Genomic DNA, 13,709 nt, shown 5'->3' with positions numbered 1-13,709 from the left:
TTTCAAAATATATTGGCTATCAAATGAACAGGATAGTAACACTTCACAACTGTATTTTCCCTCTATAAAATTAAAAGACAACATTTCATTGGATTTTACAAGTATTGGCTTCTAGCCCCATATCTCACAAAAGTAAATGACTTATTGTGTGCATAGGTGCCAGTCCAAATCTGTGAAAATAGATTAAAACAAAACATTTAAATGAAATTACTAAACGCAATCTGTTGCTTAAAATTTGTGTCTGTGTATGTATGTGGCTCAAGCATAGCATCAACAATGGCTGGAGCGTAGCATCAATTGTGAGTATGGTGCAGGATGGGGCGGTGCTTTATTCTGCTGTACAAAGGCTGGCATGCTATGGGACAGAATTGCCTCAATGACACCTAATTAGAGCACAATGCATGCATGCATGTATATATACACACACACATATTGTTACTAGGTAACATCCAGTCAATTTCTTGCTTCTAAGGTGAATTCTAGGAGTCTTGGTGTGGCTCTGTGGGTTAATGTGCCAGACTGAAAAGCCATTTGAACTGCAAGTTTGGCTGTTCAAGCTCACCAGCTGCTCCTTGGAAACCCTATACAGGGTCACTATGGGTAGGAACCGACTGGGCAGCACTTAACAACAAGAAGGAAAATTCTGGCTGTACTTCTCCCAACATGATTTTTTTTGCATTCTTCTAGCAGTCCATGATATATCAATATTCTTTGCCAACACTATATTTCAAAGGCATTAATTGTTTTCCCAGCATTTTATTGTCCAGTTTTCCCAAGAATGTGAAGAAATTGAAAATACCATTCATTACTTGGGTCAGGATCACTCTAATCTTAAAAGTGACATCCTCTCAGTTGAACACTTTACAGACATCATTTGCAAAAGATCTGTCCAATACAATCCATGGTATATTTCTATACTGCTACTTTCTTGGTAACTGATTGCAGACCCAAGTAAAATAAAATTCTTGACAACTTCACTATTTTCTCCTTTTATCTTGATATTATTTATTGGTTCAGTTGTGAGGATCTTTCAATTCTTTATACTTAGGTATAATCCTTTTTAAGGCTGTAGTCTTTGATCCTCACCAATAAGTGCTTCAAGTCTCCTCTATTTCCAGCAAATGAGGTATTGTTAACTGCGTATCGCAGGTTGTTAATGAGTCTTACTCCATCCCTGATACTGCGTTCTTCATATAGACGAGTTTCACAGGTTATCTGCTCAGCATATAGATTGGAATAAGTATGGTGAAAGGATTCAACCCTGTTACATACCTTTCATTATTTTAAAATACACAGTATCCCCTTTCTGTCTTCAGACATTTGCCTCTTGTTCTGCAGCTTTGTTTTTTGTTTTGTTTTTTGCCAAAACTTTTAGTGTAGCTTGGACTTCTTCCTTCAATACCACTGGTTCTTAATTATATGTTACCGCATCTCCTAAAATGGTTGAACATTGACCAACTCATTTTGCTACATCCCTCCATCCTCTTTTTTTTCCCCCTCCATCCTCTTTTGATGCTTCCTGTGTCCTTCAATATTTTGCCCACAGAATTTTTCAATATTGCAACACAAGGCTTTGATTTTTTCTTCAGTTCTTTCAGCTTGAAGATGCTGACCATGTTCTTCCTTTTAGGTTTTCTAGCTCCAAGCCTTTACATATTTAATTATAATGCTTAGTTGGTATTCTCAAGCCATTCTTCTGTCCAGCTATTTTACTTCCATATTGATCTTTTCCATGACTGTTTGCCTTCTTCCTTGATGATACCCTTAATGTCATTCCAGAACTTGTCTGGTCTTCAGTCATTAGTGTTCAGTGCCCCAAAGTTATTCTTCAGATGGTCTTTAAACAGATTCAAGGTTGTATTGTAGCTCCTGCGGACTTGTTATAATTCTCTTTAGTCTCAACTTGAGTTTGTATATGAGGAACTGATGGTCTTTTCCACAGTCGGTCCCTAACTTTGCTTTGTTGTTGTTGCTAAGTGTCGTCGAGTTGGTTCTGACCCATAGCGACCCTGTATAGGGTTTCCGAGGAGACACTGGTGAGCTTGAGCCACTGACCTTGCAGTTCAAATGGCTTTGCAGTCTGGTGCATTAACCTACAGTGCCACACCAGGACTCCTAACTTGGTTTGGACTCATAATATTGCGCTTCAACGCTGTGGCTTTCCACAGATGTAGTTGATTTGATTCTTGTGTATTCCCTTCAATGAGATCTACATGTATAGCTACCATTTATGTTGTTGAGAAAAGGTATTTCCAATTAATAAGTCATGGGTGTTAAAAAAAATCTATCATGTAATCTTCTACATCTTTTTTTCACCAAATGCATATACTTTCCTATTTATCCTTATGTTCTGTTTCCAACTTTTGCATTCCAATCAACATTAATTATCAGTACATCCTGATTTCATGTTTGCTTAATTTCAGAATATGTAAATTAGTAAAAATCTTCAATTTCCTTACCTTTGGCATTAGTGGTTGCTATGCAAATTTGAATACTAGCTTTGTTAATTAGTGTTTCTTTTAGGTCCTAGATATTATTCTATCGCTGGCAGTGTTATATTTCAGGACAGATCTCGAAATGTTCTTTTTGACTACAAATAGGATGTCACTCCTCTTCAATTTGTAATCCCTGGCACAGTAAAGCACTGGATTATCCAGTTCAGAATGGCCAATAACAGCCCATTTCAGCTCACTAATGCCTAGGATATTGATCTTTATGTTTCTCATTTCATTTTTTATGAATTATAATTTTTATAGAGTCATGCTTTCTACATTCTGATTATTTCTTTTCATTTTGAATCAAGTCACATTAGCAATGAAGGATTCAAAAGTGTTCCTCAACCCAGTCATATTTTGAGTGCCTTTCAACTTAAGGGGCTTGTTTTCTGGCACTGTAGCTGACAATATTCTAGTGCTAGTCATAAAGCTTTCATTTTCTGGTATAATATCTGACAATGCTCCACAACTATCCATAAGGTTTTTAGCAGCTACACTTTCAGATTTAGTGTTTCTCTCCTTTTTCCTCATCTGTGTTAGTCTGGAAGCTCATCTGACGACCTGACTACCATGGATGACCCTTCTGGAACTTAAAATACCAGTGATATAAGCCCTACAATATGGAGAGTGAAGCGTTCAGCTGATAAAAAGAGAGGGCATATGCACAAGAACACCCACACTTGCAGATAATACCCACTTGACCTGTCTCCAATGACTGGATGATCAGAGCTGAACCAGAAGAAGAAAGAAGAGGAAAAAAAAGAGTAATCTGATGCAATTTGATGAACTTGACCTACACCTATGGAAGCAGTAGGTCAAAAGTGGGAACAAATTCTTACAGCAAGAATCATTCCCACCCCCTCCACACACAGAGTAAACAGGGATGGGCAACTTGGACATTGGCTACCCAAAATGGGGTGGTAGGACTACAAAGGCAAGAAGTGACTGGCTTACAAGCATTCAAGAGGGAACCTAGAGACAGGGGGCCTGGAGGAAGGCAGAATCTCCAGTGAGTAGCATCTAATCTGCCTAGGTGGAGTTGATGAAATGAAATGTAGATGGGTCTCTTGTGATACAATAGTGAATAATTGTTATCAGGACTGATTGTGACAGTTGGTAACGTAAAGGTAGACATTTTATAGCAAGTAAGGAGGTGATTAACTTTGCAGTCTAGGAGCAGAGGTCCCTAGGACGATCAACAGAGAAGAGCCGAGAGCGGGACCCTACCCAGAGAAACAGTGATGCCTGAGATGGAGGCAGAGACAATGATGTTGAGCGATGGAGCAGCTGGGGGCTTTAGATCCAGAGAGGGAGAGCGACTGTGTGCTGAAGACTTGGGGGGGGGGGATAGTGTAGGGGGCAGGCTTGCAGGGTATACCCTTTGGTTGGTTGATGATGCATGGAGGGGATTGTAACCATGGCAATGATACGATGTACGATAGAATGAATGTAAAACTAATGTTCTCCCATGTAAACTATTACATATATATATATATATATAAAGTGATAAACTGACCAACTGTCAATTTGAGGATTAAGGTGCACCTGACCCTAGCCACAATATTTTCAATAGCCTAAAATGCACGTGAAGTTGGACAAGGAATCATGTAGACTGTAAAAATATTGATGCAATTGAGTTATGATTTTGGAGGGGAATACTGAAAGTACCATGGTCAAATCTGTCTTGGAAGAAGTACAGTCAGAATGCCCCTTGGAAGCCAGGATGGTGAGACTTTGTCTGTCAAACTTTAGACATATTACCAGGAGGGGCCAGTCCCTATAGAAGCACATCATGTTTGGTAAAGTGGAGAGTCAGCAAAAAAGAGGAAGACCCCAGTGAGATGGACTGGCACAGTGGTAACAGCAACAGGTTCAAGCTTAACCAGCGCCGTGAAGATGGCGCAGGACGGGCAGTGTTTCATTCTGGTGTGCATAGTATCATATAACAACAACAACAAAGTATCATTTAAGACAGCAAATATTACCAAGAATAAATAGAAACACTGAATAACGATGAAGAGAAAAAAATCATCTAAAATTATAAAATCCTAAAATGTATGGCAAACTTTCAAAACATACAGAGTAAAAACTGATAGATTTAAAATCAGAAAAGGGCAAATTCACAATTATAGGTGGAGATTTTAATATTCCTTGGTCAGTAACTAATTAAAATTAAGTAAACAGATGTATAAAACAAAACATGTTATCAACTATCTTAACCTGACAAATTGGAGGCACCCAAGAGATCAACAGAATATACATTTTTTTCATCTGAACATGGAACATTCAACAGGACAAACCATGCGCTGGCTCAAAAAAAAAAAGTCTCAATAAGTTTAGAGTGATTGAAATCATAAAGAACATGTTCTCTGACATCAGAATTAAATTAGAAATCAAGCACAGAAGCAAAACCAAACCTGCTAACCATAGAGTTGACTGTGACTGAAAGAGAATCTGTAGGTCAGAGGAGCACAACCCCATAGAGTGGCTAAGGTCTCAAATCTTTACAGGAGAAAACTGTGACATCTCCCAGGAGCAGTTGGTGGGTTCAAACTGCCAATCTGTTAGTCAGAAGCCAAGCACTTAACTACTGTGCCACCAGAGCACCTTCAGAAACAGAAAGGTATGTGAAAACTCCCCAAATATAAAATATGAACATCATTTAAACAACTCAAATGAAGAGGAATGAAAAAAAGACATTAAAAACTTAAAAATGTGAACAGAACATGCAGCCAAAAGAATACTTAGTGGGATATTTATGGACTCCAAATGCTTATGTTGTTTAAAATAAAAAGTTTTAAATCAATGATCTTTGATTCCATCTTAAGAAACTAAAAATAAAAAAAAAAAGAAAGTAAGCCAATAAAACCCTGAGTAACTACAGGAGGAAAACGAAGTTTTTTGATCCTATAAAGATTTTTAAAGTCCCAGAAAACTTTCTAGGGTCGCTATGTGTCAGAACCAACTTGATGGCCCTTAACAACAACAAGGAATTAATGAAGCTCAAAAATCAATCAACTATAACATGGAAAAAAAGAGGAGGGGGGAATCAGTGTAAACAAAAGCTGATTCTTTCCAAAACACAAATAATATTGATAATCATTTAACAAGAAAAATGAAGGAGGAAGAGGAAAAAAAAGTGAGACACAGAAAACACATTACAAAGATAAAGAATAATAAAAATCAAGAATAAAAGGGATATAACTACAAGTCCTACAAACAACAAAAGGATAACTATAGGTTATTTTTCAAACTTTATGCCAAAAACTGCACTCAGATGAAACGAATCAATTTTATGAAAGACACAAAGCAACAAATCAGACACAAAAATAAACAGAAAATCTTAGTAGCCTTAATTCAGGAGAAACTGAATACAGTAATAATCATTTACTCACAAAAAAAACCCCAGGCCCAGATAATTCACAAATTAGTTCCATCAAACTCTTCATAGATAATTCACCAAACAGGGATACTTCTGTCTCAGGCCAACATTATTCCAACTAGTTAAAAGCAAAACCACACTAAAAGATTTCTCTTGAATACAGAGGCAAAACAGTTAACAAAACATTAGCAAATCAAATCCAACAACCTATTTCAGCAACATATTTCAAGGATAATGCATTAGGGCCAGAGTCCTGGTGTGGTGCTGTAGGATAAGTGCTCCTTGGCACTTAACCAACATTATAGCCAAATGGGACTTACACCAGGCAAACAGTTGGTTAAACATTGGAATAACCTTTGTAATCTACCGTATTAACACAGCATAGCAAAACATTCTATTGATCCAGAAAAACCAATTAGCAACAGCAAACACCCATTCTTGACAGAAGCTAAGAATAGAAAAAAAAAAAAAAAAATTCCTCACTCTAATAAAGGACATTTATGAAAACTCTCCAGCTAGTGTGATGTTACTTATTTTCCAGTCAATTACAACTCGTGGTGAGTCCATGTATGCAGGAGTAGAAGTGCTCCATAAAGTTTTGAAGGTGGTGATGTTTCAGAAATAGATTGCCAGACCAGTCTTCTGAGGTGCCTCTGGTTTTCATTGTTGTTAAGTGTCATTGGATCAGTTCCCACTCACAGTGTCCCCGTATACGGTTTACAAGGAGACAGACAGTGGGTTTGGTGCCTCTAGGTGACATCAAATTATCAAGTTTTCGGTGAGTAAATGAGTCCTTAACTATTTGCCCCACTGTTCTACATCATACTCAATGGTGAAAGACTGAATGGCTTGTCTCTAAAATTGGGAGCAAGGCAAGGTGGTCTGCTCACTCACTCCTTCTAGCCAACATTATTTTGGAGTCCTGGTGTGGCGCTGTAGGATAAAGCATTCAAATGAACCACAGGTTTGAATCACAAGCTCGGTGGTTCAAACTCACCAGCCACCCCTTAGAAACCCTATACTGACTATACAGTACTTAACAAATTAACAACAAGTGTCGCATTATAGGATAAGCACTGGATTGCAAACTACTAGGTCGGTGGTTCAAACTCACTAGCCATTTCTTGTTTGAAACTACCAGCTACTCCACCGGAAAAAGATGAGGCTTTCTGCTCCCGTAAAGATTTACAGCCTCAGAAACCCTGTACAGGGTCGCTATGAGTCGGAACCGACTCCACGGCACATCACAACAACAACAACAATAGTTATATTTGGTCAAACATTTAATAAGAGCTCTGGTAGCATAGTGGTTACGAATTGGGTTGCAAACCACAAGGTCAGCAGTTCGAAATTACAAGCTGTTCCATGGGAGAAAGATGCGGCTTTCTGCTCCTGTGATGATTTACAGCCTCGGAAACCCTGTACATGGTCGCTATGAGTCGGAACCGGCTTCACGGCACACTACCACCACCACTAATGTAATGACTCACTGGTCCACACTTAATAACAATGTAATGACTGGAACTGTGGTTGCCTTTGCAAGGCCAGACCAAACGATTTTGTGGGCCTTATAACTACCAGCTGCTCCGTGGGAGAAAGATGAGGCGATCTGCTCCCGTAAAGATTTACAGCCTCGGAAACCCTGTTCAGGGTCGCTGTGGGTCGAAACCGACTCGACGGCACTTAACAACGACAACAACATATGGCATCTATTCCGCGGAGAAAGATGAGGCTTTCTGCTCCCGTAAAGATTTACAGCCCTGGAAACCCTGTACAGGGTCGCTATGAGTCGGAACTGATTCCACGGCACATAACAACATATGGCTTGTATGGTGCTGTGGGTTAATGCGCCAGACTGCAAAGCCTTTTGAACCGCAAGGTCAGTGGTTCAAGCTCAACAGCTACTCCTCGGAAACCCTATACAGGGTCGCTTTGGGTCGGAATCAACTTGATGACACTTAACAACAACAAAATATGACTTGTGGGCTGGATGTTCCCCCTCCCTGCTATATAGGGTGGATATGAGTCACAACTGACTAGAGAGCAATTAGCAACAGCCCATGCAGTGGAGTTCTGGTGTGGTGCTGCTGAATAAGCACTAGACTGATAATCACAAAGCTGACGGCTCAAACCCACCAGTTCAAACCCCTTGGAAATCCTATACAGGAGTGCTGTAAGTCCAAATCCACATGATGGCACTTAACAACAATAAGGCAATTGTTGGTGCTGTAGGATAAGCTCTGGGGAGCTAACGACAAGGTGGAATATCAAACACATCAGCCCCTCCTTGGAAACCCTACAAAGGTTCCCTATGAGTCAGGAGACAGTACTTAACAGTGGCAGTGGCAGCGGCAATCAAAGCATAAGACACGTGAAAGCAATAAAGGGCCCACAAATTGCAGAGGAAGCAGTATATTATTCTTATTACAGATATTATGATCTTGTGAGTATAAAATCCTAAACAATCTACCAAAAAGCTTCCCAAACTGTTGAGTAAGTTTAACAAGGACCCCAGGATAAAGGAAACATATTAACAAACAAACAAAAAAATCATTTCTGAATGCTGGCAAAATAAACTGGAAAAAAAATTATTTTTGAAAATAAAATACCACTTATAACAGCATGCACAGATAGGAACTACTGAAGCGTAAACTGTAAGAGGCTTGTAAGCCTTTTTAGAAGCCTGATGAGATACACTGGGTTACTGTCAGGACAGGGGAGAGCACAAATGACTACCATCTTTGATCCCTGCACTGCTTTTCTGAATCTCCCAGTTAAGTGACCTGGTTGCTATGCAACACAAGTTTGCAGATTCAGGATTAACTTTACCCTCCCAATCCAAAACAGTCATAAACAATTAGTATGGCACAAAGTCCAAACGGTGAAGCTACTGAGGTAACCAGCCATTCATGTCTACCTACTATAGACAGCCATTTGAAATCCTACTTTCTAAATGGAGTTTACATTTCTAGTAGGGTGCCAACCTGTAATTTTTTTTCCATTCTGGCTATCATTCCAGTATATCAACATTTTACAAATTTGGGTCACTTCCGGTGTTGCTTCACTGGTCATGACTGAACTGGGAAGAACCAGCTCAAAGTCTGGGAAATTAACAAGCTGATCCTACAGTTTACATGCAAATTCAAATGACCCAGATTGGTCATAATAACTTCTAAAAGAACAAAATTAGAAGACTTAGACTGTATAATTCCAACCATCAAACTCCAGTTATGAACAAATCAGTGTGGTAATTGCAGGTTGTTGTTAGTTGCTGCTTAGTACATTTCAATTCATAGCAATCTTATGTGTGCAAAGTAGAATTGTTGGATAGGATTTTCAAGTCTGTGACCTTTCAGCAATAGATTGCCAGGATTGTCTTCTTAGGTACCTCTATGTGGGTTCTGTATCGGCCACCCAGGAATCCATGGCAATAAAAACACATATAAATCAATTGACTATATAGGAAAGTCCATATAGAGTTCTATACATCTATGGTTCATTGGTTTTCTTAAAAAGATGCTTCAATTCGAAAAAAAAATCAACTTTTCAACAAATGTTTCTGGAGCGACAGGATAGATAGCTCTATGGAAAAAAGTGAGTATCAACCCATACTGCAGACCATACTCACAACTGAACTCAAAATGAAGTTTACATCTAAATGTTAATGTTAAAATCCTGATTACTTCTGAAAGAAAACATAAAAAAAAATCTTTGCAACCTCGGTTAGGGCAAAGATTTCTTAAATAGGGCACAAACCCAAATTCAATAGAAGAAAAAAATTAGAAGTTAGGCCTTATCAAAATTAAAAATGTATAATATCATACTATTTCTCAAAAAATAACTTGTACAAAAAAGATAACAAAAAACTCTTATAAACCGGTAATTAGAAAAGCAACCTGATCTATAAATGGAAAAAGTTTGAATACATTTCACCAAAGACAGAATATGGATCTAAGACACCACACTTTTGTGTAACATAGAGTAGAACCTAGTCATAGTGACTGTATACGACAGAGAAGGACTGCCCCACAGGGTTTTCTAGACTACACAGCCATTAAAACAGTTGACAAGATCAGTATTGAAAGGTACATGGAGGAATGATGCTTGATAATATCTAAGAAGCTTCCATCATTTTACCTGCTGTAAGCTCCACCACAATAATATTTGTGTTTTCAGGAAAGGCAAATACCCTTGCACAAAGAGACTCTTTCAGATCATTATTTATGGGTATACTCCCACTCTTCCTACCATACCCACTTAGCCTGTGTCTCTGCCCATGCATCTACCCACAGAACACTGTTGTTCCAAGGTTGTGTATGTACCATTATTTACCTCTGTCCCCTTTAGCTCTTACATACCTTCCTGTGTCTTCATCATTATTCTACCAACCTCCTCCTGCTTTGATATAGCTATCCCCCTTTTAGTATATTGCCCTCCTTATCACCAGAGTTAATTAAAAAACGGCTGCAACCCTACTTTTATATAAGTTCAAGTCAGATTCTTCAGAGATGGAAAAGCTGTTCACTAACTTTATACGAAAAGGAAAGAGGCCTCAGATAAGCAAAGCACTGCTTAAAAATAATAAAGTTGACAGCCTCTCACTCCTTGATCTCAAAATTTACTACACAGTCATAGTGGTCAAAATAAAAGATACATCAATAGAACATAATTGAGAACCCAGAAGTAAATTTATCCACATACAGTCCCCTGATCTTTAACAAAGGGCCAGAACTCATTAAATGGGAAGAGAGAGTCTCTTCAACAAATGGTACTGGCAAAATGGAAATTGATTTGCAGAAGAATGAAACAAGATCCATATCTCACACCATATATATATATATATATGTTGTTGTTAAGTGCCATCGAGTCGGTTCCGACCCATAGAGACCCTGTACAGGGTTTCTGAGGGTGTAAATCTTTACGGGAGTAGAAAGCCTCATCTTTCTCCCACGGAGCGGCTGGTAGTTTCGAACCGCTGACCTTAAGGTTCACAGCCTCAACGTGGATTAAAGACCTAAATGTACAACCTAGAACTATAAAGATCTACAATGAAAAAATGGTAACAAATACATTGTCAAACATTACTAAAAACACTCAAGCATTAGAAGACAAAATATATGACTAGAACCAAACAAAAATTACACACAGGTGCATCAAACGATTTCCCCAAATGAGTGAAAAGGGAGTCCACAGACTGGGAAAAATTTCTTTGCGACAATGTATCAGAAAAGAGACAAATCTCTAAAATTTAAATCTCTAAAATCTATAGAAAACTACAACATGTCTAAAAGAAAAAGACAAATAATTTAAAAATGGGCACAGGATATGTAAGACACTTTACCACCATGTAAGACATTCAGAAGAGATGTTCACAGTCATTAGCCATGGAAGAGTACAAATCAAAACAACTAGATTTCATCTCACACCTGCATTAACAGCAAAGTCCGAAAAACCAGAAAACAAATGCTGGAAAGTGTGTGGGGATTCTGGGACCCTATTACATTGCTGGTAAGATTATAAAATGGTTTAACCACTGTGGAAAATGGTATGGCACGTCCTCCAACAATTGGAGATAGGAAAGCCACAGGACCAACAAATGAGAGGCAGGACACTTAGATATATGCACACCGATGTTCATCACAGCACTATTCACAACACCAATGAGTTGCTAGGCCTGGGGGCTCCTCTCGGGATAACATGGTCAATTGGCATAATATATGTCCACAAAGACCATATTCTACATCCTACTTGGGGAGTAGTGTCTTGGATCTTAAAAGTTCATAAGCAGCCATTTAAGGTCCTATAGGTCTCTCCTTGCTTGCAAGAAAAAAAAGTAAAGAGATTTGAAGATGTTTGGAGTCACTTAGACCAATGGACTAATGGAACATGTGAACATCAGCCTGCATGATTGTGAGATCAGAAAAGCTAGATGATTCCCAGTTACCACTGCCAAAGGCTCTGAAAGGGATCACACTAGAAGGCCCTAGACAGTATGGAGTGTGAGAAAATGTGGAACAAATCTCAAAATTATTAATAAAATAAAAAAAGGCCAGGCTTACTGGTCTGAAAGAGACTGGAGGAAGTTGAGACTATGACCCTCGATCATCTTTCAAGAGTGGAAAGGAAGCCACCCTTAAGGCCCACTTTCAAACAGCAGATAAGATACATGGGAGGGTACAAAAACACTGGTGAGGTATGCTCCCCGTGCAATGGTCAATCATTCAAAATCAAAAGGGCAGCATTTACCTAAGGACAAAAGTGAGAAGGGATGGGAAGGTGGGTGGAATGGAAATAGAAACCACAGAGAAGAAGTAAGATAACTGTTGTTGCATGGAAGGGATGCAAGCATTGGGATAAAGCAGTGTATAATTTGTTGAATGTAAAACGGATGATCTTGTCTGTAAACCTTCACTCACTTCAATAAAACTTTTGTTTTTAAATATCACACCCTATAATTAAATCTAGGAAAATATTTATAAGATTTCAACTAGACAACTACACATCACACAAAAAAGTATACAAAAAATAAATAAAGATAAAGGAGACTGAATATTGCAAAGACATCAATACCACCTTACTGATACTGTAATCCAAATAGTTAAATGTTGTATGTGTGTGCACATGTGTGTGTTATAAGACACGGTACTTCAAACCCTAACTAATTGCTGTCTATTCGATTCCAATTCATAGGGACCAGTAGGACAGAGTAGCGTCATAAGGTTTCCAAGTCTAGAAATCGTTACAGAAGAGAAACTGTCATATCTGTATCCTACAGAACAGCGATTAAGTTCAAACTGGAAAGGACAAAGAATAATTAAGAAATGTATGAAGAATAAGATGAGAAGATATGTTTTACCAGGATTTACTATAAATTTATAATAAGTAATAAGAGAGAAGGCAATTGAAGTCAATTATTTAACTCTACTTGGCTTAACAATCAACATGGAAGGAGCAGTCATAAATCAAACAAAATATCGCTCTGGGCAAAGAAATCTTTAAAGTTTTAAAAAGCAAAGATATCACACTTTGATGACTAAGGTGAGCCTAACCTAAAGCCATATTCTTTGCAATAGCCCATAAGCACACTAGAGATGGACAGTGCAAAAAAAAAAAAAAAAGACAAAAGAGCTGATGCATTTCATTATGATGCTGGCAAAGAATCTTTACTATATGTAGGACTGTCACAAGACCAAACAAATGAGTCTTGGAATAAACACAAAACCTTAAATGCTCCATAAAAGGAAGAATGGGGAAACGTCATCTTGCTCATTTCAGACATGCCTTCAGGAAAGACATCATGTTTGGTAAAATAGAGAGCCAGCAAAAAGGAAAGGAGCCCTTAATAAGATGGAATGGCACAGTATCTACAACAATGGACTCAAGCACCCCAAAGATCATGAAGATGACATGGGACTGGACAAGAGTTCACTGTTATATACAAAGTGCAATGAGTGGAAGCTAACTGGAAGGCAACTAACAACAAAACAGTAATACTGTTACTATTGATAAAGGGATACTGATAACGCTTCTTGAATACAATATAGAACATTCTCATGTGTCTTAAACACAAAACAAAAAGTTCTAACTCTAAAGGAAATTACTGGAAAATATGACTAAAATAAAATTAAGAACTATTCATTAAAAATCACTAGTAAGGGATAAAGGAGTCCTGGGTGATACTGCCTGTTAATGCACTAGACTGCAAAGTTGGTTTGAACAAGAAGGGCGCTTCAACTTCACCAGCCTCTCCTTGGAAACCCTAAACAGGGTCGCTATGGGTCAGAACTGACTCGATGGCACTTAATAACAACAACACAGTAAAGGATAAAAAT

At 38.3% G+C, this 13,709-nt stretch overlaps 1 protein-coding gene across 1 annotated transcript in view; it reads right to left on the bottom strand.

The window, feature by feature from the left end:
• ARAP2 (ArfGAP with RhoGAP domain, ankyrin repeat and PH domain 2) overlaps positions 1-13,709 on the bottom strand; it is a 339,747-nt gene that overhangs the window by 287,876 nt on the left and 38,162 nt on the right. The window lies entirely within an intron of this gene.

The sequence above is a fragment of the Chrysochloris asiatica genome, unplaced genomic scaffold, assembly GCF_000296735.1.
Source record: "Chrysochloris asiatica unplaced genomic scaffold, ChrAsi1.0 scaffold00269, whole genome shotgun sequence".
Lineage (NCBI taxonomy): Eukaryota > Metazoa > Chordata > Mammalia > Afrosoricida > Chrysochloridae > Chrysochloris > Chrysochloris asiatica.
This window is presented reverse-complemented; position numbering and strand designations above follow the sequence as displayed.